Source organism: Agelaius tricolor, unplaced genomic scaffold (assembly GCF_023055355.1).
Source record: "Agelaius tricolor isolate 1412-34295 unplaced genomic scaffold, bAgeTri1.0.p SCAF_5, whole genome shotgun sequence".
NCBI lineage: Eukaryota > Metazoa > Chordata > Aves > Passeriformes > Icteridae > Agelaius > Agelaius tricolor.
The window spans coordinates 49,795,512-49,821,662 of NW_027269265.1; the positions used below are offsets into that span (position 1 = coordinate 49,795,512).

The 26,151-nt window shown below is 36.6% G+C and overlaps 1 protein-coding gene across 15 annotated transcripts in view; it reads left to right on the top strand.

Annotated features, from left to right (window-relative positions):
- SOX6 (SRY-box transcription factor 6) overlaps positions 1-26,151 on the top strand; it is a 370,607-nt gene that overhangs the window by 64,791 nt on the left and 279,665 nt on the right. The window lies entirely within an intron of this gene.

Genomic DNA, 26,151 nt, shown 5'->3' on the forward strand with positions numbered 1-26,151 from the left:
TCAGACACAGTATGTGTTTTGGGGGTAGTTTCATAAGGATTGCCAATAAACTTGAACGCTACCAACAACAGCTGCTTCTTGAAATATTGCTCTGTCCAGCCCAATGAAATTTAGGGGATTTTTCTTTGCCTTGTAAGCACATGTGATAGGCATTAGCATTCAGGGGAGCAGCACCTGCAAATGGGAGGGAGGCTAATTTGGTGGTGTAACTTGGTGAAAATGGGAGGGATCAGCTTCCATGCACTTGTTTCTCTTTGAGAGTTAGTGCTACTCTCCAGTCTCTGGGGTAAGTACCATGCTCTGATATATTTTTCCTAAACATTCTTCTTGGTGGGTGTTTAAATTCATTCCAGTTTGGGTGCAGAGAGAGGATATTTTTCATAATATTTTTTCATGAACTAAGAAAATGCAAGCTCTTCAAGGTCATTCAGTGCTTGTTTCCAGGCAGATTGACCTGTGGTGGTTGCTCCTGGTTTTATGGCTATGAGCAGCTTATTTCATCTTTGTTTCCTTTCTCAGTCTTTGATAATTTATTTATTTTTTTAAACTGCAATCATAGAAGGGATGGAAAATTCTAGTGCCCAAAAGAGGGATTAACCACAAATGGCTGTAACACTGCTTTCAATTATTACAATTGTAAATACAGTAGTTGTAGTAACAACTGCTGCTACTTGTATTACCATTCAGTAGAGGCAATTTTAAACTACTGACATGTTAATAACTCTCAAGCTACCCACACTCACTAGGAAATACCTTACTGCTTTTAAATGGTATATGGTTCTCCATGTTCTACTTACTATAGGAATTATACATGTTCCTTCCCTTTTTAGCATTTTTCAATAAGTATGTGCTAAAGGCTTGTTTTCAGATTAGGCTTCAGTTGTATAAATATTCCCTTCAGCCAATCACAATTTTAAAGAATATTGCATCTATATAGCTATGGGATAACATTTGGGGTTTTTTTCTGTAAGATATGTTCACTCAGTTCGCATCTAGCACAACAGAGCATTTAGCGTTCATCAAAGAAATATTTTCACTACCTTGAATGCAGTAGTTTGATGTTATTTCTTTCAAAATGTGACAGGTTTTAAGATTTTTTTTTTAGGTCAGATTTTGTAAGTTAATTACATTGGAGCCTTAATAAATTTTGAGACTATGACAAATGAATGTCATAATCAAACAGAAACATATCAAAAAGAAAATTAAGGTTTTTTTTGTTTTTAATTATTGTCTCTGGTTCAATTAAAATTTAAAGGAACTATAAAACTAAGTGAACACCAAAATAAGTTCCATCTGCTATTAACCAGTTGCATTAATTCTAATTTTCAGAATTCTATTCTGAAAAATAGCAGTGAAAAGTTATTGACCATTCATTGTAATATACTCACAATATTACCATTAATGACTATAGTGAAAAAATGCAGTAGTAAAAACTAAAAAGAATAAAATATAATTTTTTTTGCAGTTAAAAAATAGAAATGGCAATTAAGAGCTAACTTATTAAATTGAAATGGGCTGTTGACAGAACATAGCTATAAGTAGTATAATATAAGTTCCAAGGTCTAGAAATATTTTGTGTTTTATCCAGCTGCAAACTAAAACTTTATTTTGTGGAAAATGGTATTTATATTAAATACATTAAACTTTGTCTTTATAATTTAATATTCATTGTTGATAATGCTCAAAAATTTTGAGAACTGGTGTTTTACCTTCTTAAGGTTAGGAGTTCCCAAATAATTGGCTAGCGCCATAAAACAGGTATTTTTACCCTTCCAGTAATGTACGTGAAAATCACTGAAATATGTTATAGATATGTAATTTTGTCCAGGAAGGTATAAGTGATATTACTAAAGGGAACTGTTTTAGCCTTTAGCTCTTAGCGCTGAAAACCAGGTTAGTTAGCTGAGTCAAACTAATTTTCTAGTTTCTCTGACAAATTTGACCAAAGATTTCTTTGGTAGTGTTGCAAAAATCTGTTTGCAAAACCACTTTCTAAGCCTAACAAAGCTGAAAGTGTTGAATTCTGCTGTCCTAAAGTGTTCTTTCTCTATTCAAAGATGTAGGATTACAATTTTTGGTATTTTTGTGAGTGGAAGGGAGAGGTTATCTGGTGTTAGGGAAAGCAGCATTATTTTGAGACTTTTTTTTTTCTTAAAGAAAGGAAATATATGTCTCACTAGAACAACCTCCTGGAATAGCCCCTTATGCAGTGTTTAAGGCCAGTTTATTTAAAACAACAGTTTTAAAAACAGGGAGAAAAGAAAGAAAAGGATGATTCCCAATTACAGCTATTTCCTGAACTGTTTCTGTTTTGCCGTCAAGATTCTAAAAAACCTAAGAGTTTACAAACTTTAAACTCTAAAGGTGATCCCAGACACATCCTGTTCTTGGTTAAAGGTTCTGCTATATCACTGCTAGGACAAAAAAGTGAAGTGCCTCTCCACCAGCTGCAGAGAAAGAAGGTGATTTGAATGTTAATGAAGGACAGAAGTTTCATAGTAACAGAAAAACAGAGGCTCTATAGATAAGAGAATATTTTCCCAGGACGTCTCAGTCTGCAGTTGTTGTAACCGGAGGAAGTAATATTACTAAGGAAGTATTTAAATGTCTTTAACAGATATTAGATGATGAAGTGGAGTAGTCATTATATTCCTATCCAAGCTCCAGTGCATGAGAGGTCTATTGAAACACAGTTTTTTGAGAATATCCACTTAGTCTTGTTTCTAGACTCCCAGATTAGTTTGGGCATCCTATTAATCTGCGGAGTTCTAACACAAAAGATTTCTCAGAGAAGTTACTATAGTTTCTGTTAAATATAGCAACAAAGATCACAAGGTTCAGTGTTTTTATAAATTTAAATGCCAACACTCCCCTCCTGCCCTTCTGTCTCAGCTGGAAAAAAATCCCTGACCCAACAACGTTGAAATTCTTTCCTGATATTTCCATATGAGTTTTTAAAAAATGTCTTGTACCCGACTGTGCCCTTGAATTGTTCATGGCTCTCGATGCAGACATAAGAATTCCTTTTTACTCCTGCTTTCTGTTTGGTTCTGGTCATTCACTGTTTCAGGAGCCCTGTGACACGATCCATTCTTTATAACTGTCTGATCCATTCATGTTGGTAGTCCTACAAATACAAACTGGCATTCAGGGCCTTCTGTGCCATTCCCCTTTTAGTGTTTGAGTCAACCTCCTTATACTTTGAGGTATTCAAATCATAGAATGGCCTGGGTTGGAAGGAATCTTAAAGATCATTCCATTCCAACCCCCTACCATAGGTAGGGACACCTCCCACTAGACCAGGTTGCTCAGAGGCCCATTCAACCTGGCCTTGAACACTTCCAGGGATGGAGCATCCACAGCTTCTGGGGCAACCTCTGCTAGTGCCTCACCAGCCTCATAGTGAAATTTCTGCCTAACATCTAATCTGCACCTCTCCTATTTCGGTTTTAAGTCATTCCTCTGTGTCCTATCACTACATGCCCCTGTAAAAACTCTCTAGCTGCTTTCTTGTAGCCCCCATTTAGATACTGGAAGGCTGCTATAAGGTTTCTGCATAAGGTTTGGTTATTATTAAAAGCATTATTATTGGTGTTCTCAGCAGCTGCTGAGGTTTTTTAAAGCAGATTAACAAGGAAGTAGCAGTGAGTTCACAATAGCACCACAGAATTGCTCAGAGAATGGCTGTGAGCCTATAAAGGTACTGCATTTGTCATTCTGATGGATGATTTTTCCTGCCCATGAAATAAGGGAAGTAATCCTTCCTCATTCTTCTTAGTTCTCCCTGAGCAGAGGCATATATTTGGTTGCCAAACTCTCCTTTCCATTCTTCAACTACTCCCAGGGAAGGATGGAAATATGTTGAAAAGCCCATGACACATGGTGGATGAGCTGTTCTTTGCTCCCAGAGCACTCATCTGTAGTGCTTGACAACCCTACCCTTGCTCTTATTTAGTATCTTGATGGAATTGCTGTGGGATCCATTAAGATTAAATGTCTGCCATACATAGGAGTTGTGTGGCTTTCTGGAATAATAAAGCCCAATTCTGGCTCTCTGAATAGCCAGTAGAGAGCAGAATGAAGATCAAACTGGCTTAAGCTAAAACTGAGGAACATGCAGTAAATGGTGTCCTTCCAAAATGTCTTTCTCTGTTGACTGTGTCTCACATTGACCTGATGGATTTCAGATAAATATGAATAATACTCACTTTGCAGGAGAAAAAAGGGAGCTCTGTAACAAAGTGTTATTTCAAAATGTTGATTTGTTGGGACAATGGAACAATGAGCTCTCTTTTCCCCTTGGATTCTGGCTTTTTGCTTCTTTTTTTCCACATCCCCACCCTGTAATTTCTTCTGTGTGAGATGACAAACTCTGAAAAGCCCTTATGTAATAGTCAATAAGCCTGTTTAACTGTCTTCGAGTACCTACTGTGGCCACCATAACCATGATATCTAAGTATCTTCCAATGGGTTTTATTTTTTTTGAATAATGTTAACTTAAGATCATTTAGAAGGAGAGAAGTGAGAGCTTTCCTCACAGTTTCCAGAGTTTCCAGTCAGGACTGGAAACTCATATACAGAGTTTTGAGAATCCTCTCTTGCATCTTGTAGTGACACTGATCATAGATACAGAAATTATAATTTGGGTTGCTTTTTTTTTTCAGTTTTTGGTTTTTTTCAGCAGGAAACATCTGTATTTAACAAACAGGGTGACTTAAGCACTGCTGGGGGTGTTTGGTATTACCAAGACAAGTTCAATAGAATTATTTTGATTTGCCAAATCTAAGTTTAGCTTTATACCTCTAAACTATATCAAAATGACTTTTGTGAAGTCACCCCTTTCATTTATTTATCTCATAAAATTAGTAAAATGTCAGTGGTGTCATGGGATTGAACATGCAGATGCTCCTTCTTTTTCCTATTTTTACCCTTGTACAGGGAGACACTTAAGGTTAATTTTGGATGGATACTAGAAGCTAAGTGAGCAAGTAACATGAAGAGCTCTGGAAGCTTAGACTTGTCATCCTGGTTCTTGTCTTTAAATATAATGCAGTGTGTTGTCATGTGCTGGTAACGTCAAATGTCATCTGAGCATTCTTTGGACTATTTGTCTCCACGTGCTACTGGCACATGCACATATTTCTGTCCATTTTTTAATCGTCCACACTGGACTTTTCCTGTGTTAACATCCATTCCTGAATGCAAACCAACTCTGCCAGCAGGAGAAATTTCTATCTGTTCCATGAATTAGTGCAATCATGACTTAAAAGGCCACTCCTTAATTCCTTCCAGCTAAAGTTTCTTCTTATTCTATATTACAGTGTGAAGGTGTCTCCTTTTAGACAATTAATTTCAAACTGTTTTACATCTTTGATTTGTTCTATCAAGTGATATTGGACACAAAAAAGCCAGAGTTTTCCCTGGTACAGCCTTTAGCAATGTTTCTGTGCAATTACTGAGGTAGGAAAAAAAAGTGAAAGGGTAATAATTCTCAATGCTTGTTTTCTTACAATAGAAGGTATGTGTGTAAATCAGATATGGACTATAAATCAGAGTTATTTTCATTAATTCTCTGGTTAATGTTTTGTTCATATTTACATGTTGGAAAGATGATTCTGGAGAACAGCTGAGTAGGAGGATTCTTCTCTGTAGTCAGCCCTGACTGATAGCTTTGAAGCAATCTCCTTTTCTGTCTGTGAGAACATATCATTCTATAGTAGATGGGATCTGCTGGACATGCTCTTCAAGAAACAGACAAGTTAGCAACATTTTCCACTGGCAAATCTCCAGGGAAAAATATTTCTTATAGTTCTTGTATATCTTTAAACTTCATCTGCATGCTTTATTTTTGTGTCTCAGTAATCTGCTTACAGGGTAGAAGTAACTGCAGAGTTAAGTGGTCTCAGCTTTTAACCACAGAATATTTAATTCCAGACCACTTCTAAAGTATCTGAAGACTTAATAACCACAGTATCAGTTTCAAAATGCCAGTTTCACTATGGGTATCTAGGGAATGCTTCAGATACCTGCCTCAGACAACCTTGACAACAGACCCCACCAGGACCTCTGTGACCAGTAATTTCTGCCAGAAATCCCAGCAGGTTTGTCAGAGTTTTGTTTTAGGTTTGACAAAATTTGAAGCCAGCCTGGTAGTTGTAATATGTTTTCTAGAATGCTGGAATATGTGAAAAATTCCTATCAGTTCAATTCAGAAGTCTAAATCCTTTTGCAAGTTTAAAGTATCAATGCTTGTAAATGTCCAAGCCACATGTTTTAAAACTCGAGTGAGAATTCACATTTGTTGTTAAATTTGAATTTTCTTCTTTAGGATCCTTTAAAATACATTAAAACAAGTTTGCTTTTGAAAACAGGATGAACAGAGTTTTGCTAACAGGCTAATTAGAAGTTTAATCAGCTAATTGTACTTTTTAGTATTTCTGAAGCCTAGAGCTTCAGTGGAGATCAGATTGCTCTTTAAAAACGCCTTTGTGCAATGATTCTGTTTCCTCCTTTTAACTGTTTTGAGTGCAGCTTCAGTGTGCTATGGTGACAGGGAGAGGAGTGGAGCTGCCTCACCCTCTGAGCAAATAGCTGAATCCAGGAAATGTAGTCCTTGGTGGTAAGCTTATGGAAAGGGATCAAAAGTGTTCTATTGGGTAAAAAAGCTAGGGAAAGCTAATATGTTCTTTCATTTTTGAGGTTTTTGAGAGTTACCTTTTCAATACTTATTCCTTTGAACTCTGAGCTGGGTGGCAAGTTGCCACTTGTTTGTTTGTCCTGTACTTTGGTGTGTTCTTAAAACCTTTGGGATATTAGTTTCTGAAGATTTCATGTGCTACTCTGTATTGCATCCACGCACTAAGTTTCTTTCAGTAGAATACATTAAATGCATATGACAGGGAAGCACAAAAATACATAGAAAAAGTTAACCGGATAATAAAATTTATTGTGGTTAGACAATTTTCTAATAAGTAAGAACACGTGTTTGCTATCTGCTATCAAATATTGACCTATGGTGAGTTTTTTGGGTTTTTTTTCCACTGAATATTGAAGATAGAAAAACACCCACCACCTACCTTGTGCCACCAGCATGGATTTGCCATTGACTTGCATTTATTGACTACAGCAAAGCCATTTTATTTAACTGCAAACTTATTTTTTCACTTGAGGAAAATGAAAATTTTAATCATGAGTATGTTCAGCATTCTATGAAGAAAACTTCTTTCAGCTCATTCTTCATTGCTTCTGGTTTGTTCTGCAGTTTAGTGAGATTTTTATATTAGGAGTGTGTTCAGAGTGTGATGTAATTGACCTAGACTGGAGAGCACAGATGTCCCAGAATTTTGGAAGTTGAATGTAAAACAGACCAATCCCTTAACTTACAAGTAAAATTTACTACATTTTAGTAAATTTATGCCTTTACATGACTGCAACCTGCTACATTACAAAGCCAGAGCACAGTTAATGAAACAAGCAATGTCTTCTGAAGGAAAGCCAGAGAACCTGGCAGACAGCACTAAAATGCATAGGTAGAGGTAGAGTTGTTTAGCAAATGGGAGGAACCTTTTGTAAGAATTAATTATCATATTACATACACAATAAGGTTTATAATTTATTTATTTATTAGTAAAGATATTTTCAAATATATTAATTATTATAAAGTAGTTGTATATGAAAAGCTTAAACTCAATTAGAAAATGGAAGAGGAAGACTGGTTCTATGGATGCAGGACAGGCCTCATCCTAAATGACACAATCACTGTCCACTTTTAATAAATCAGGTGAGGCTTGTAGTCCTAGGGCAGTAAATATGATCTTGGAGCATCACTCTGCACAGAATAAGTAGGAACTGGCAGTTGTGGTGTTCTGAATGATACACTGATGTGCACCAGTCCAGCTGAAGGTTGATAATTAACTTATGCTAAAGTGTTGTAGTGAATCAGTAAGAAGTCAAAGTATTCAAGGCATGTGCTCTGCTGTAGAACTCTAAATAAAGGCATTGTACTTCTGTTGGTACACATACTTAGAAAAAATGAGCATACTTTAGTGACCTGAGGTTAATATTTTTCATGAGCAATTTGTGCTGAATGCACATTTTTGGTTCTTGTTGTCCTTGATTTTTGTTGGATAGACCTTTGATATTTTGAAGTTAGGATGTAAATTGGTATGAGACATCTAGGACCAGGAAATGGATTCTTGTCCAATTTAAAAAAAAAAAAACTGTATGGTTTAAAAGTAGCCAGGCACCTCAGGTGAGTCTGAGGTCTGAGTCTCCTCTGCAGGAGTCATTTGATGCAGTAGATGAGGAAAGTTTTACAAATGACATAAATACACAGATAAGTCAATAGTTTCAGCATCCTGTACAAAGCAAAGCACATCTGGATGAGCGATGTGATTTGCTTTTGCCCTGCAAAGCCATGAAGTCCAATTTGGCTTTCTGATGCAGACTGAGCTGGGTGGAATAGGTGTAGATGTTCTTAAAAGAGGAAAAATGGACAATTGGCAAACCTAGCAGATATTTTTACATACTCTTGGAACTGATAAGAATAATCACATATTTAAACGTTACCTTGCTTTGCACAGAAACCAGATTTAATAAATGACTGAATTTTTCATGAATCACTGAACACCCTGTTTCACTAATATGACCAAGGTTTTTTGGTGGGGGAATTGGGAGGAACAGGACGATGAAAGATGCTATAAGGCTACTGATGGAGTGTCGTATAATTTTACTAGTTGCATAACTGCTTTTAACTACTAAGTTCTCTCTGATTAAAATAACAATCGAGCTTGTAATTTTTCTGAACAGCTGCTGCTACAGGGGGTCATTACCTTGGAGAGCTTTGAAATAATCGTACTCCTAATACATGAGTTATGTAGTCTCATGTTTTACAGCAATGCACAAAGTTTAAAGTCTATAGTAGAATGTTATTTGAAAGCTGTCAAACCATGTTAAAAAAGACTGCATCGTCAAAGGCCCTTGTGGCCAGGATTCAACATGTAGCCTTGTCTTACTCATTATAAAATGCATGTTTATAAAGTTCCACAGAGCATCCAATTCCCAATTCACTTATATCAGCAAGACTTAACTTGCTCATTAATCTAAATTCTTTTGCAACTTTAATCTACATGTTTAATTAATCATAAAATGAGGCGGTAAGTAATTTCAGCAATGTGTGGCTTGTTATCAGATGCATTTAATCACTCTTCTGTGAGCTCATTTGGAAACACCTGAAGATGTCGAGAGCAGTTTGAATAAGCATAAATTATTCTTTGTCAGTGTACTTCACTCAACTAATAAGACATTAATTTAAAAGGCACTGTTCGTCATTTTTAGATCTTCACCAATATTTTTAGCTTAGCAGTATAAATCTAATTGTACATACTGTATGATTCCCAACATAGAGCCCAACATTGAAAAGAGTAAGAGTTATATTGAATTCATTTTTCTTATTTACATGTAATTATATCATGTAATTGTAATTTGAATGAGGATTAACCATAGGTATCAAATCTGTTAACTGTTCAAATGTTTTTGGAATAAGCTGCTAATTACTTGAAATGCTAAAGAATATCAGATGGTACAAAGAGTTATAGATTCAGTTTTTCTTTACAGATAATAGCTCTTGTCATATTTGGAACACTTGTCACATAGTAACTTGCTGTAGATATATCTGAGTAGCTCAAATGTAGGTAGGATTAGCTTTCAAAAATATGGAAACAAAGACTGCAATATTGCTGGGCCCATTACATGAATAGCTGCTCTTTCATGTGCTTATGCAGGATTACATTGAATGGAAAATAATATTACCACTTTTCCTAGTCACCTAACTATTATGTAGTTGGTGATGGCATTCGAAAAAAAAAAAAGACATGACCTCAGAGCATGTATTTCAAAGGAGCTGAGTAAGTCATACATCTCTTCATGTCAAGAAAATGGGAATAAAAATCACATTTTATTGAATGCCATCACCTGTCTCTCTCTGCTGTAAGAGAAGATGACATTCTGTAAGAATAATTATTCCACTGGAAGCAAATTTATTTGCTTGCCATGGAGCATCTCAGTTAATCTTGCGTTTGAACAGTGGACTACATTCAATAGTTGACTGGTATGTTCCAGTGAGGATCAAAACAGGAAAGGGGAGGATATACCATTTTGCCATGAAGTACAAATCACTCCTCTGAATTTTTTTATGCTGTATTTAATGTCTGTGAATGAACTCTTGTTTTCTCTGACAGAGCAGTGCTCTAACAAGAATAATATTGCTGTAAGTGCCCTACCATGTTAAAGTTGCCACACCATTTATACTATAGCAATAAATTGTGGCAGTTGATCCTTTTCCCCTGCTGTCTACGTGTTCCTTTCTACTACAATTTAGGTTTTATTTTTATTCAGCTGCCTTTTGCAGATGGAACTGATTGTTTGTTTCTAGAGTGCTGAGAGTTTGATAACAGTAAACCTTTTGCAGCATCATATAGTACCTATCACCAGGCTGGACAGTTTAACAGCGTTTTATGAAACCACAAAAAACTATGTACAGATTACATTTAGGGTCTGACTAAAACACGTCCAAACAAGGACATATGAACTCCTTCTAGGCCTTGCTCCATGTAAATGTTTATTCCAGCTTATTTACTCCACAGACCATAATGAATACTTCACACGTGTTACTTGGCCTGTTTTGTCTGCAAAACGTCTCTTGAAACACCTGTGGTTGAGTTCCAAGATGAAAAAGAAAAAGTCTTAGTTCAGTAAACTGAAAAATAACCAGTTCAATTTTTCTGTAATTGTTCCTAAGTTAGAGAGTTGTCAATGCCTGACTGTACATAATTCAGTATGTGTGAATGAAGGATTTTCAGGACTCTTTCAGCCTGTTGCTGTGTCTATAATTTGTACCATTGTTACTTGTGTTCAAGTGGCTAATTTTTTTCTGTGGGTACCCCAAGATGAAGGTATTCTTTTTTTTTTCCCCCTTTTTTTTTTTAATTTAAAAATTTTTTCTAGATCATGGACAATCAGAGCTAAAATGTGAGAGTGTTGTAGGAGATCTTAGAACAAAAGGCGTCATTCTAATTATTGCTTTGATAGATGGCTGATATACAACTTGTGATAACTCTAAGGAAAAAAACACATGTACTTCATTAGGCAGTAAATGAATTTGTGAAGTTTTTCTGCTAATCACATTGGCCTTTGAAAGGAACCTTCTAATCACTTGTTTATATAGAAATTGCAGAGAGTTCATGCTAAATACATCCGATTTGCATAATATATTTTGGCCTTTTCTAATTGTTTGGATGTATCTGTTATCTGCTTCAAGCCAAAAATATTTATTGACTTTAGGGGCTCAAATGGGATGTTTTAAATGGAAATTCTTCATAAAGATACAGCTTTTACATTTGCAAAAGCCCGTGTTTTCCTTTTGCAAGTGAGAATCCTGTCTTTGACAGGGAAAACTTGCATTCAAATCCAGGGTTTAAAAATTGAATGAATAGTCCTCCCTCAAAGAAGGAAAACAAACCAAAAGAATAATTTTTGCCTCATCAAATTTATGACTTTAAAGTTTGCATTTCCAAATGTTTCTGTTTCTATAACTCTTAAATGTAAGATGTAAGACTCCTTGAAAATGTACAGAAGAAGATGAGATTCTTCTGCTTACATTACTCTGTCATGGCTTGAACAAAAAATCCTATCCCAAACCCCAAAAATCCCGTGTTTGTAAGAGGCTCTAAGAGGTGGGTGGCATCATGGTGTTCTGCCATAAAGCTAAACTTCCAGAAACAGAGAGACACCATAACAGCAGAGGTGCTTGTATTAGAGCACCTGATTAATTGTACTTAAATATTCCAAGGCAGAGAACGAAGTTCTCCAAGAAAAAGATACAATTGCTCAGCCCTGGTTGCTTCATATCATTTTAGCTCATAGTACAAATTCCAGTAGCTACGTGGAAGAATCAGGTCTGAAAGCCATACATGCCAGCAAGCAAGTGAAATATTGTTTAATTTTCCCCAGAAATGGAGAAATAGTCAGTAGATGCCATAGAAATTAGACTGAATCTCTGGAATGGTATGCTACAAAGCCACACCTACAGTGGACAAAGAATTGAAAAGCTAGCAATGGCTTGAAAAAACAAGTATGTTTATTAGCTGAGCACTCTCCTAAAAGGGAGGAAACACAGTAACAATTCTCTCAAAACTTTATTTGCTCTGACAAATATGGCTGTGAAATATTTCATTTTGAAAATGTCCACCTGGAGGGAAGTGCTAATTCAGAAGTGTACTTGCAGTTTTTTAGCTACCTTTGAGTGGTTAGGCCTCATTATTGTTAGAAATCAAAGGATCTGGCAGCCAAGCACAACCTCAGTTTTGAAATAAAATTTCAAAAGGTAAATCTCTTAGCTGAGGGCTGTGAATCTTATGGAGTTTTTTTACTAGTTATGGGTGTTTGAGAGACTGTTCTCTCTTTTACCAAAAGGGGAATCTGACTCTTCTGCTTGTGCCAAAATATGAATTTGAATTAATGACCTTTTCCTGTTTCTAAAGAAAGTGCCCCACTCTGTGCTTCCACTTTGTTCTTTGTGGGATGTGAAACTTCTGTCTGTTGCATGAAAAACAGATCTTGTGCGAATTCATTTGTATGTGAATTTATGAGATTTTGATGCTTGAAATTGGTCATTTGGGTCAAAATGCAAGTGCAGTTAATGGTGGTGTACTACATCTTGTCCTGATGTCTTATTTAGTGTACAATTATCCATTAATTCAAAATTGTTGAAGATTCTCATGTTGCAAAGGAGCCACATAAATGGTGTAAGGTACAAGGAGAGTCCTGAGTTACTTGAGGCATTGAATTTGGCCAGTAGTTCTTCCTTTTGGTGTAAAATTAGTTTAATGTAGGAAGAATTTTTGCATCACAAAATGCAGCTTGTGAACATTGCATTCTGCAGGATGTCCCGAAAAGGGAAATACAGCAGATTATCAAAGGAAATTATAAACTTCCTGCAATTTCCTAGACATTAAATGGGAGAATTCTTAGTACTATCACACCAGGCTCTATTACATTTAGGTGATTGAAAAGCTTAAAATTTTTACAGAGAAAGTAAAAAAAAAAAGATTTTTTATTTAATTATTTTTAGATGCATAAAGGAACCTCCAGAGACATCTACTTAATGCTGTAGGAGTAGTTCTGAAACAGGCAGTATCTTTCTAACAAACATGTGACAGCCCTCGAGTTTGCTTCAGAGACTATGTCTGACAAAAAGAAATCATTGAGAGTAGTAAACTTTTCAAATACTTACTATTTACCCTTGAGGACATCATTAGTCACCAGTGATGTGGCTACTTTGGGAAGAAAGAAATCTTGAAAAGCCCAGGAAAATATTTTTGTGAATTTTAGACCAGCCTTTTTTGAGTAGTACAGCACTCTATAGTTGATTTATATGCTCCCCCATAAATAAACTCTATACAAGACCCATTGCTTGATTCAGTCAGGCCTGTGTTTGGGAGAAACTTGACACAATAAATAAAAGCCTCCCATTGAACAAAAGAACATTTTGGTCCCATGAAAATTAAAAGATTGATAGAATTTTTTTGTATTATAGATGTAATTAATTTTACACATGCTTATAAAATATAGGAACAAAATAATTTATAAAACCCCACAAATACCACAAGCCCCAAAATACAATAGGGAATAATAAAAAGAGGAGGGGGAAATCAATTTTTGGAAAAAATAGCCTGCACTTGTGTTACAAATTTCAGGTCAGTTTTATAACAATAATAAACTTATAAATATAATTTCTTTTTGAAAACAGAATCTTCCCTGAAGTTAAAGAAATCTTTGTGCTTCAGGACCTATTTTTCCACTTAAAACTCAGTTTGGCAAACTTTTCAGCAAGCCCATGGTAGAACATATTTAAAAGCTTCTGAAAGAGAAGGTGGGACCCTAATACCTCATACCAGTGAACGATCTAGTAATAATTTAATTACTCTGTAGGTATTAACAAATTTTAATAATCAGTAATACCTGTCCAATGCAAGGCAGGCTTTGGGAGGTATGAAACCCACAGGTAAGGGTACAGGGTTCACTTTTCATGGCCCACAGGTATCTGTAGGGGAACCCTGGCACAACAAGGAATTTGCTGCTGAAGGAACAGGTCAGCAGGGCTGGAGAGCCCTCCCACACTGGTGTTTCTTGACCAGCTAGATGAATGCCTTGACAGTTTTCCCTGCTTATTTTTCTTAGGAGTTGAAAATGAATGCAAATTTTGGTCTCTGGTTTGCTGATATGCTCTATGTTGCTGATATTCTTACTGCTTGGACAACTGGCTACTGACCAATACACTCTGTGATAGAAAAGCCATGGAGAAGTAGGTGGTTTTTTTTTTTTTTCTCTGAGCAGTCTTTGTTAAAATTGTCCTTTCATCTCCATGGTATCAAAAGGGCACTTTGTAACAAATAAAGGAACACACCACCTTTAAAATAATCTTGACTTTTAATTAACCAAGTGTAACCATTGTGACTTTTATTCCTTTATTTCTGAGTTCTGAGGTAGCCGAGAGCCTGTTCTCTATGACACAGATTTTTTTTTGTTGTGGTGCCTTAATGAAACATGCCAAATGATAATGTGTCTTGTTAGAAGTGGAAATTGCATTCTGAGTTATAACCTGTTCCTCATATCATCCTCATTTTGTAAGGAAGGGAGCCTGCTTGGCCTAAATCTTTCTCAAAGGGAAAATTTTCTATAATTTTCTATATGTTAATCTATATAATGCTGAAAGAAAGCAAAGTCTATTTAAAAATAAGATTGTGAAAGTTCATTGGTGCTGTGGTTATTGAAAGAAATCAAATCGTATGAGATAAAAGGAAAATGGACAACATAAAGAAGACCTGGGAACTTGTGGGAGGAACTTTGTTTTAATGAGTAAGATTTAGGCCCAGCAGTAATTCCTGGCATTTTTTTAAATTAAGTGCTGCTATATTTTAGATATAAAATATATTCTAAACTAGTTACCTGGTGTAAGAAAGATAGTAAACACTGCTCTAAAATAATAAACCCCACAAAATTGGTGTGGTCTATTTAGAATCAAAGCAAAGCCACAACAAAAAGCTCCTCCCCCTCCATTTCTCTAAACTTTCACGGAGTAGGAGTAGAACTTTGATCTTCATGAGAAATTCAAAAGACCTTGGTGGGAGTAAGGAAGACAAATGTCTGAACTAGCCTTGCTGTTTAGGCACTGATTTGGAGCTGAGTGTAGGGAATGGCAAACAGTAATCCTTGAAGCTTGATGACAACACACAAGGCTGTAGGAGACCATATGTGAAAGGCAGGTTGGTTGTTCTGATGAGAGAATGTTTGAGGATAGTGTGCTGACTGAATAAGATACACATTAAATGCCTCTGGAAAATGGCAATTGGTTTCTCAAGAAAAAATTGGCAAACATTTGTGATCCATACTGGAATGGGAGGTGCCATCTCCCAGTCCCTTAAGGCTCTGCTGCAACTCAGCTGAATTTCTCATCTGTCAAGAGAGAGAAGATGCATAAGTGAAGATCTGTGCTAGGGGCTCCAACCAGCAAGGAGAGAGGGAGGGTGGTAAGTGAGAGATTCCTCTTCAGCTTTGACAGTACCAGGCCTTCCCAATATCTCTGGCAGTTCAGCTATTTAATTTGGAGCCGTGCTCACACTTCCAGGAGCTGGAACATCTGGACACTTACACAGCCAATCAGAGAGCTAATTGTAAAGCATAGTGAACCACTTCTTCATGTTGTTTTTTCTTGGCTGCTGTGGACTTCCAGCTAAGGAGGGATCCAGCATTTGAATTCAAATATTGACATACCTGCCCTTTTGTCTCTGAAGGCTGCTGTTTGGCTGAAATTGTACTTGTACTTTAGATTTTAAGGGAGTCATCTGTGTTGGCAGGAATTCTTGTTGCATAGCACATTACTATCCAAGCCGGTTGAGATCTCCATTGATGCCTGCTTATCTTTAGGCTTCAAGTTCCTTAATTCTCTCCAGGGATGATTAGGCAAGCAGCAGTGTTCACTGTTGTTTCAGGAAAGAGCAATCTAGGTTTTTGGAAAGCAGCAAGTATAAGGTCTGCTCATTTCTGCTTGGATTTGAAACTATCATAAGGCTGCATAGATATGGATTTGAGTCAGACCAAAATACAGTTGCTCATGTTCAAATATATACTTAATGCTTTTAATAGGGCCCTGAGAGATGATCTGACAAGTACTTAGCAATGGATTCACAACATTACCATTCCATATGAATCACCAAAAGGGTATCAGATTCACATAATATTTTCTACTCCCTATTCTCCTTCCAGTCTGTTAGGTGGTATGTTTAGAAAGTAAGTTCTTGATAAAAAGAAAACTAAGAAGGTGATGTAGGTTAAATAACTAGGATTACTTAATAATTTCTCTAAAGTTATTGATACCCTATGGTCTGCTGAATATTTTGAACACATGTCCAATGAAAACAAAAGCTATAAATGTATACACATTTACATGTGTTAGGTCCTCTGGTTTCAGATCCTAAACATGAAAACGTAAAAATGAGTTCTTAATTATGGTAGCTCAAGCTGTTGGCAAGTACAAACCCTTTATTTAAAATTTGTTATTATAATTCTCAACATTAAAAAAATTATTTATTAATATTTAATTATTCCACACCCTTCTGAAAATACTTCATTTTTGTTTACTGTGTTTAGGATAAATTAAGTTCCTATGATTGAAGAAAAGGGTTTTATTTTATGTATAGTATCATGAATTAAGAACTAATTGATCTAAATTCTGAAACGTAATTTGTGGCATTTGTCAAACTTATAGGAGGCAAAGCAATATGTTGGAAAATTGATTTCACCTGCTACAAAGAATATTTCTTATATTTTCTTAAAAAAATCGTACTTACTATACTGTTAAAAATCACATATCCTGTGTCTAGTGTATGAAAATTTGTGCTCAATGGCACTGAAATGAAACATGGGCTAAAGTGGTTTAACAGACTTGGAAGTAGGACTTAGAAATTAGCCCCATGTTGCCATTTATGTGTCATTGGGCAAGCCACTTAGCACATCTTGACTTAGCTTCCATATCAGTAAATGTCCATGAAATGTCCATTTTACTCTTATAATATAGGAGTTAAGATCTGCAAAGTGGTTTCCCCAGAGGTGCCAGACATTACTGAAATGGACATTATTGGATTCCTATTCTTCCTATTGTATTTGTATCCCTCAGCTAAAAGTACTGAAGGTTTCACTGCTCCTAAGTTTACTCTCTAAATAGACAATGCACGTAAAAGTTAGAGGACTGAAAATATTTCATCCCTGTGCACTGATAGTAAATTCAGGTCAAAATCATCCAGACTGATTGCTATATTAAATCAGTCCCCGAAGTTATTACAAACTGTGGGCTTTTAAAGGTTTAGATGTCTGTCCTTCAAGACAAACTAATCAAAGGAGATTTGAGTATCTCAGTATGGGCCAGAGATTAATTGTGGTGTTTCCCTGAGTGCCTGCATGAAAGTCCAGTGGTGAAAGCCCACATACATGTTTCAAAAACTCCAACTTTAAGAGGTTGATAACTTTTAAGGCTATAGGGTCCACAGTAATTAGTGTGACTTGCATAATGCAGGCATAAAACTGTCCCTAAAGTCCCCTAGCTATGGCTGGAGGGCTACATCTTTGTGGGATGTAGCCTGACTGGAAAAATTTACAGTGACAGCAGATGTGCCAGAATCTTTTGTTAATTTGTTTCAGTGTTTAATTTATCTCACTTATTAAGCTGTGTGCCATAATTCTAGTTTGAATTGGTTTAATCTAAGTTTACAGCCATGCTTGTCTGTATGGTTGAAAAATCCCCTGTTATCATGTTTTCTTTTCCCCTGTGCATACTGCTAGTTTCTGATCTTTTCTGATCTAAAGATTTTTTTTTTCCTTCAACAAATTTGATGGAGTAAGCCACTTGGCTGCCTCAGTGCAGAATATGTTTTCCATTATTTTAATCTTCCTCATGATTCTGTATTAGTCTTTCATAATTGTAAGGGAATTCTGTGGAGAGATAGTAGTACTTGTGCTGTCACCAAGTCGATCCTACTGAAAACTTCCCCTCTTTGCAAATGCTTCTCTTCCTATAAATCTGATGCATTTCTCATGTGAGTGCTACAGCTTTCTTATATATTGCTGATTTGCTAAGTTAGAAGCAAGAAAATTCAATAAAATAAGTCAATCATTTGAGGTCCCAGTTGTGATTGTTTTCCTGTAAAACATATTTGATCCTCTTTTAAATAGAATTATTTTTATTTTCTGTTAAGTCCAAAGGAATTCAGGTTACTACATTATATCTAGTGTTGCAGAGTTTATTCTTCTTCACAGTATCTGAGATTTCCTTCTTGCACTAAAATGGTATATAATAATATTGAGCATTTTGAGTTTGAAATAATTATAAAAGGTTGTGAAAGTAATATGCTTCACAAACTGAAAAGTTTTCAACCAAGTAGAGAAAATTGTCAGAGAAACAAGTAATTGATCTCTGCTCTTTTACAGCTGTGTAATGCTATGCATTACTAAAAGCTCCTGTTAAATTAATTAATGATTTCAATTATGAACTTTTCTCCAAAATGTTATGATTCGTATCAAGCTGATAATGCAGTGACCTGGGAGTGTGAAATCTGTGTTATGTAGAGAGTCGCCAGTTAATTGATTCACAAATTATTTAAAGTTTGTTACACCCAGGGGAGTGCTCAGATCCATGACAGCTATTTCTTAAAGTGTGCAAACTCTCTTTTCTTTTAAGATTGTGTTGAGCTAACAAGCATGATAAAATGGTTGCAAGCTGGATATTGGCAGTTTGTAGTGCACCAGTTAATGTATTCAGAGGATTTCTCTAGGGTTTTTTTTTTCCTGTATCACAGCAAATGCCTACATGAAAAAAAAAAAAAACTTTTCAGGTATCAACAAGAAAAGGTTAATGTTTTGTCCAGAAATTAACTTTAGTCTATCTTTTTATACCAATTCCTTTTGTCAACTGTAATGTTTCTGTTAGGTTTCTTTATCACCTGTTATCACACCTGTAATTTCTGATAATTGCAGAGTAACTAGTTTCCTGTTAAGGGAAATACTATGAGGGTTCCTGAAAAACCTTCTGAGGTTTAAATATAGATCATTTCATACAATATTGTGGAAGTTTCATAGTACAGATGAGTGGGAATTACACCAACCTGTATTCCAGAATTTAATGGTATCACATCCTGTATTTCACTGACTTTGTCATGTCTTTGTATATACAGAAGATTGAACAGGAATTTTCCATCTTGCTACAGATGCACAGAGACAGGAGGGGATGTTCAGTGTAATTCTGTCTGATTTTAACATCTTAGTTCATGAGTTTCACAACAATTAAAAATTGAAATGTACAAAGAATAATATAGAAGGAGGTATTAAAATAAGTTAAAGTACTGTTAATATTTTATAAACCTTGATTAAATTTTTATAAATGTTATTAAAGCGTAGTTGGGTTGACTTGAGTGTTGTATAAAATGACCACTTTCACAAATCCTTCTGTGAGTGCCAGATCTTTGCTGAAGGGACAAAAGGACTTTGTGGGGCCCCCTGGGTCTGAGGACAGACCAGGAGTTTGAGGTGTGTTAGGAGAGCTATTTCTTGCTCTGCAATTCATGTGATGGGAATATTAACAAACATAAGTTTTCTCTGATTATTTTTTTCTTTTGTACTATCAAAACATTTGGGATCATGTGAAACTAGAAAATTATTTCAGATACTGGCAGTTAAATAGCAAAAAAAAAAAAAAAAATCATGGTGGTAACTGGCTATTCCCATCATCTTTTTCACTCTTGGAACATTCTGCTGGCCCAAAGGTTTAATTCTCTCGATTATCAGTCACTTTTCCCTTTCTTGGATAGTCTCTCTGTTACTAAGACCAAATAAAACAATTACAAATGAATGTGCATCTTGTGTTATGAAGTTGCACATGGCTGCAGGGCCCCGAGAAGCTGCCTTGAAAGGGAGCAACTTAAAACTAATGTCTGTATTGTAGGAAAAAAATATCATTTCAAATACTGAGTGACTGCTTCTGTTTCCTAAAATTAAGGAGCCTATAATCTCAGCACCATTAACAAGTGCTGTCATTCAGATACACAGTGTCTGGCTGATTTAAATAAAATGAAATGAAGATAGTTGTTTCTGGTCCCTTGGCTTCACTCATTGCCATAAACATATGCTCTGCGTCCCGCTTCTTTCCATCTTATTTATGACTTTAATTTGTTGTGTGGGCTGCGCTAGAAATTAAATTTAATACAATTCTCCAAGGGACCCTGTCATATAATAACATGGTAATTTCTGTGTATCCTTTTGAAAAATGAGGAAATTAATTCTTCCTGACATGTTCTAATTATTCCAGTGTGAACGGCAAATCCGTTTTTCCCAGCCCCTGAAGTGTTATAGGCAAATGGCTGCTGTTCAAAGCTGAGGTGCTAATGCTGACCAGCAGTGCGTTTAATTTGAAACATGAGCAGACACCTTTCAACACACCTTTGTAATATTGGAGTACTTTACAGAAATTAATTCACTACTTATTTGGCAGCTTAGCCTGGGGGTTATAGTTTTTATTCATCAATACTATAGTCATGTTAGCACAATGTTTCCTGCTTCCTCCAGTGCTCTGTGCCTGTGAAGCAAAATGCAGGCTGAGAAGGGAGCAATGGTTTGTTTTAATGTGAGTATTTTTAATGTGGGGACGCGGGTACCAGAGAAGTGACAATTCCGTGTTGTGGTGTATTTACAGTTTGGGAAGAGGTACTATAAGGCCTTCAGTGGTTAACAGTTTCTCCTGAAATTACAGGGGAGAAATTATTTTAACCAACTTCCTGTGAAAGAGTTCTTCCCCTTGAATGCTGGCCTCTGTTGTGACAATCCAGTGCCTGCTTCCATTTCTACTACATTGTTGAGTTCTAACTCAAACCAGAATGCATATGCTGTAAATTTAGGATTCCATAATATACTTGGCATAGGTAGATTTTTTGCCAAGGAGAAGGCAACAAATTATCAGTATAGGCGCTGAAACTCGCACAAGTGATTCTGGGCATTTATGACTTTTGATATATTGCCTTTGGGAATTTCTATTTTAGTGTGTTCATTTTGTGCAGGACTGCCAAGTGAAGTCCTTCAAGAGTCCCAGATTTGTAATACACAGATGTTGTCTTTGTTAAGTGTTCTTTCAGAATTCAGATGCGTGGAAGTATAAAAGAAATTTCAACTATTCCAAGAAACAGAATCTGACAGAAGGCACCAAGTGGAAGAGTCTGGAATAGTTAAGACTTCATTTACAGCTTTTCAGCCATAGATGCAAAGAAGAAAGGATAGTTTTCAGACATGTTGTTGAAGAATGGGAATGAGGAATTGTCTTAAAAACTTTGCTGACTGCTTAGCTGTAGGGAGAAATGTGGTGGAGTTTGTGGGGACTCGAGTTAAGGCAGTAAAGCATGAGTTCCATCAGGCTTGGCCAAACCTGAAATCTGAGTTTCTGGCCAAAGAGGGGAATGGATAGAGAGGTATGAGAGGTGAAAGGGAGCAGTGGTTGCCTGAAATGGGATGGAGAACTGTGAACAAAGGATATTAGCTAAGGCCAGAGAAGATCAGATCAGGTTGAAGGTCATTATGTGTTTGAGTAGAGCAGTTGCAGTAGACTAAAAGGACAGAAATGACATTTGAGGGGATCTTCGAATACAGAAAAGAGACCAAAGTTAGAGTTATGGAGAAAGCTTATAAGTATAAAGAAAATCAAGGTAATTGGTTATTGAGTCAGTGGAATCATACAGGAACAAGGAAGGTTTGTTTTATGGCAATGCCAGCAAGTGAAAAAGTAAAAAAATATTTTTCTTTTTACACATGGGAATAGTTTTTGTTAACAAGACAAGGAGTCAGTGTTAGAGCAATGATTAGCATTACTGGGCAATGCCTCAGTATGAAATTCTTTATAGAACATCCTTTTTGTAATCAATAATTAACTGAAAATGTGTTCTTCTCACTCTGAGTAGTTATTTACATTGAAATAATTGAATATGGAATGAGAAGGAAGAACTTTGACATACTACTTTCATAAAGAGTGGTTTTAAAGAATAGTTGAAATTTCTTTCAGACTAATTCACAAGAAGTTTGAATTTCTTGAGGAGATCCTATAAGTGATATACTGTCATAAATACTCTGTGCATTCTTGCTCAACAGACTTCATTCAAGGAGGTTCAGAATGAAATCTAAATAGTTTGATGACCGGATCTAGTTTTAATTTGAAAAAGTAAATTTTGGCATTAGGGTTTTTTCTATAAAGACTGAGTTCTCCCTGTGGAACTCTGCAATGGAAGGATGAATTACTTCCAAAAGGCTGGCAGTCTTGTGAGTCACTCCAGTGGTAAAATATGTAAGATGGTGGTCTGAGTGCCTGAAAAACAAAATGCCAGCAGCACATAAAAAAAAAAAAAAAAAAAAAAAAAAGGGGCACATAAACTTAGGTACTTAGGTGCTGTTTCTGGTCACTCAGCACTCAGATAAGCCTGTGACCCACGGAGATTTATTTTGTTACCTAAAAAATAGTTTGTAAAGGGCAGAAAACATAAGGTAAAACAAACTACAGATCTATAAGCATCAAAGGAGTGTTCAGCAGAGCCAGTGTGTGCACAGCAGCCACAGAGACATTGTACCAGGTGGGACACTGGCTGAATTCTCAGGATTGTTACTGCTCTATCCTTTCCATATGCCTAAAGGAGCTGAACGTGAAGGTGCCTTCTTTTCCCCAGAACTGGAGAGATCTCCTGGATGCTGGGAGATCTTGCAATGCCACCTAGATCTCCTCTTTCCACAGCCTGCCTGTGTGTAGCTGCTGCCAGCACGGCGGTGGAAGCTGTGGCCAGCTGTCTGAGATCTCCTAACATCTGTTGCTGCCTGAAAGCCTAGTTCAGATTCCAGTCTGTACACCAGGATTAGCCACATTACTCATCATTCACTGTACTCTCCTGTGTTATTCTCTACATCTTCACCAAGGCTTCAAGGCTTTAAACACTAATGGTTCTGCAATAGTACAATAGTTTACTAGAGAGGATGGTAAGAGGAATAATATAAACAAATTTATTTTTGTTTGTCCACTGTCACAGCAGTAATACCCATCTCTGTACAGAACTTCAGAAAAAAATGCCTAATAATTCAGGTAGTATTTAGTGCCTTGACTGCTCCGTCTTTATAGCCATCACTCTGTCATAATGTTTTTTAGTCACGTTTTTCTGATATTTCCCTGAAGATGAAGTTCATGGGAAAATTGAGATTGAAAGGAGGAGGTCTCTTGTCCAGCCTTCTGCTCACAGCAGGGTCAGATGTGAGGTCTGACAGGTTACTCAGGGCTTTATCCAGATGGGCTTTGCCAAACCTCTAATGGTAGAGTCAGCACAACCTTGCTGGGCAGCCTGTCCCACTGCTCATTTCTCCTAAGGTTTTCTTGAAGGGGCACAAAACTGGGTATCTAGGTTGTAATGTATGATAGGCCTTTGAAAAATGGGTTGCCCTAATGACCAACAATATGCAACAACTTCTCTGCTGTCCTTTCTTCCTTACCTTTTTTCATTTGATACCTCTAGGTAAAGTTGATACAATCTCTTTTTATTGGGGGAACTTCTCAGCTCTAATTCTGCAGTAACCATTTTGGTTCCACTTCAAGTGTATGCTATTAAATGTAAGAAAGGCAAGCTAAGTTCCAACAGTGAGTGCCAAAAATTTAGCAACAAAACTTAGCTTGTGAGTGTGATGCAGTTGAAAATACCTGAAGGGTGATTTTCTTCCTATTATGCTTCATGGTAAAGCTTTCAGAACTGGATTACACACAAAAATAAGTATTTGTGTTTGGCCTGGGCTTATGACCTTCAGTTTTTGAGCTTTCTTCTTTCCCTGTACTAGTAAACACTGATTTCATAATTTGTTAGGGTATTTTTTTCCCTCATTCCTGGCTGGGATTGGATTGCAAAGGAAAGATTTAATTAGAATAGAACCTGTCATCCCAAAGGCCTCTGATTTGAACCCAGCCAAGTAAATCACAGCACATATTGGTTACATTTTGACAATTAGATTTTCTGTGTTGTGTTAACTGATGGTTCAGATCCATAGGGGTGTCCACAGGACCCAGAGACACCAGCACTGCCTGAAGGCTTTTTGGCAGCTTCAGGGATCGTGTGAGGCTTGGAATGGAAATGGAACTTGATCTCTCTGCCCACTGCTGCCACTGGGTCAGGGTCAGTGCAGACTGGTGGGGCAGTGTGAGGAGGCCAGTGGCCAGTGGTGTGTCTGTTCTCAGCATCAATGGAGCCCTTTCAGTTTCGGAGGCTGTCAACCTGGCGTGAGCAATAAATTTACTTGTGGGCAGAAAACAGAAAAGAAAGCAAGACTGCCACATCTGTGTTGAAAGGTCTCTTGTTCATCAGAAGAAGGAAGCAATGTAGGAAATAGAGGAGGCAAGGTCTGAATAATTGCTTTTTCTGGGCTAGAAATGCAGTAACTTCTCTAGCAGATGAATGAGGAGTTGTTTGTCGCTTTTTTCCCCCCTAATTATCTTGAGTTCATTGTAGATATTTTCTGTGGCAAACCTTTTTTCTGTTTATCCAAGAGACATCACTGACTGAATAATCAATAAGCCTTTTTCTCCTTCATCTATTCAAGCATAAGACTGGGAGTATTGAGTGAAAGAAGAGAGGGTTACCATCACAAATATTTTAGAACAATTTACAGTCTTTCTCTACTAGGTAGTTGAGGGGAAAAATTCTTGGAGGTTTTCTGATATTCTCTTGATGATTACGACTTTTGCTGTAGGTTTACGAAAGTGTATACTTTATAGAATTAAGGTACCCAAAACTTTAGTACTGAAATAGCAGAATTAAAACTGATCAGTCTAAGACATTAAGTATTCACTCAACCCCTGCTTTTTTCCTCTGTTCCTTAGTTATGTCCTTAGTTTATATTCCTTAGTTTATTCTACCATGGTCTAGATTCCTCCTGTCTTTTTATTTGATTTGTTTCATCTCTTAAATTGATACAAGGGATTTATATAAAAAATTGGACAAAAGAAGTCCAATAGCAGTTTGAATGCTTGAGTCTTTTTTTCCTTAAAAAAATAAATTTACAAACTGTAGCAATGTTACAAATTCTAGAGCTGCTTTTATTCCTAAATCTGTCCTTACATTATAATGGCACATATTGCAAAAAGAGAAACTAAAACCTAGGAAACTCAAACAGAATTTTGTTTGGCTTTTTTGAGGGACTATTGAGAGATTTTTAAGCAGCTATCATTTTTCCTATCACTTCAGTCATTGCAGCTTTTTTTCTAAAGTATTATTTAAAGTAATACTGGCATTTTATTCTGTGAAAAGCTATGCATGTTTTGCACATTTTCTGTACAAAAGTGTCTTACATACAAAGTTAAAAAAAATCAGATGGAAGTAGAAACATTACTTGCTACTTGGCAAGCTGCTTTTTCTCTTGCAGCAAGACACAGAAGTGGATGGACTGGCATTTCTGATGTACTGCTCTTCCTAACTTCTGTCTTGGTTCTGAGAGCTTCAGTTCCCTCGTTTTGGTGGCTGCTGTGGTGCCCAGTCTGACACTGCTTTCAGCAGGCTTGTGCTGCACTTGCTGCAGCTTTGCATTGCCCAGTCCCTCCTCTGGATTCCCAAGTGCCCTTTCTCATCATGTAGGCTTGATGTTCCCAATTCATCTGTCCCTAAATTTATACTGTTTTTGCAATATTTCACTTTGGTCACTGAGCCATACCCTTCCCTGAGTCTGAGTGGGCATGGCCTTTCCTTTAATTCTGTACCATAATACTGTGTTATTTTTCTGCAACCCTGACCTTACTGATGATTGAATATGCTGAAGATGTTTTCAAAACCCCTGAAGTAGGACAAACAGAAAAAAACCCTCTCTGCAATTATGCAGTAGAAGTATGAGCTGCAGATTACATTACTTCTGGATCATATTTATTTGCGGAATGATATTGCAGAAGTGACTTCAAATTTCTCATTGTTGATTTAAAAGCACAGCTTTCTTGCAGAGAACTAAACAGTCACATGGAGTTCACTGAGTTACTGTGGCAAGAGGTATAAAGTG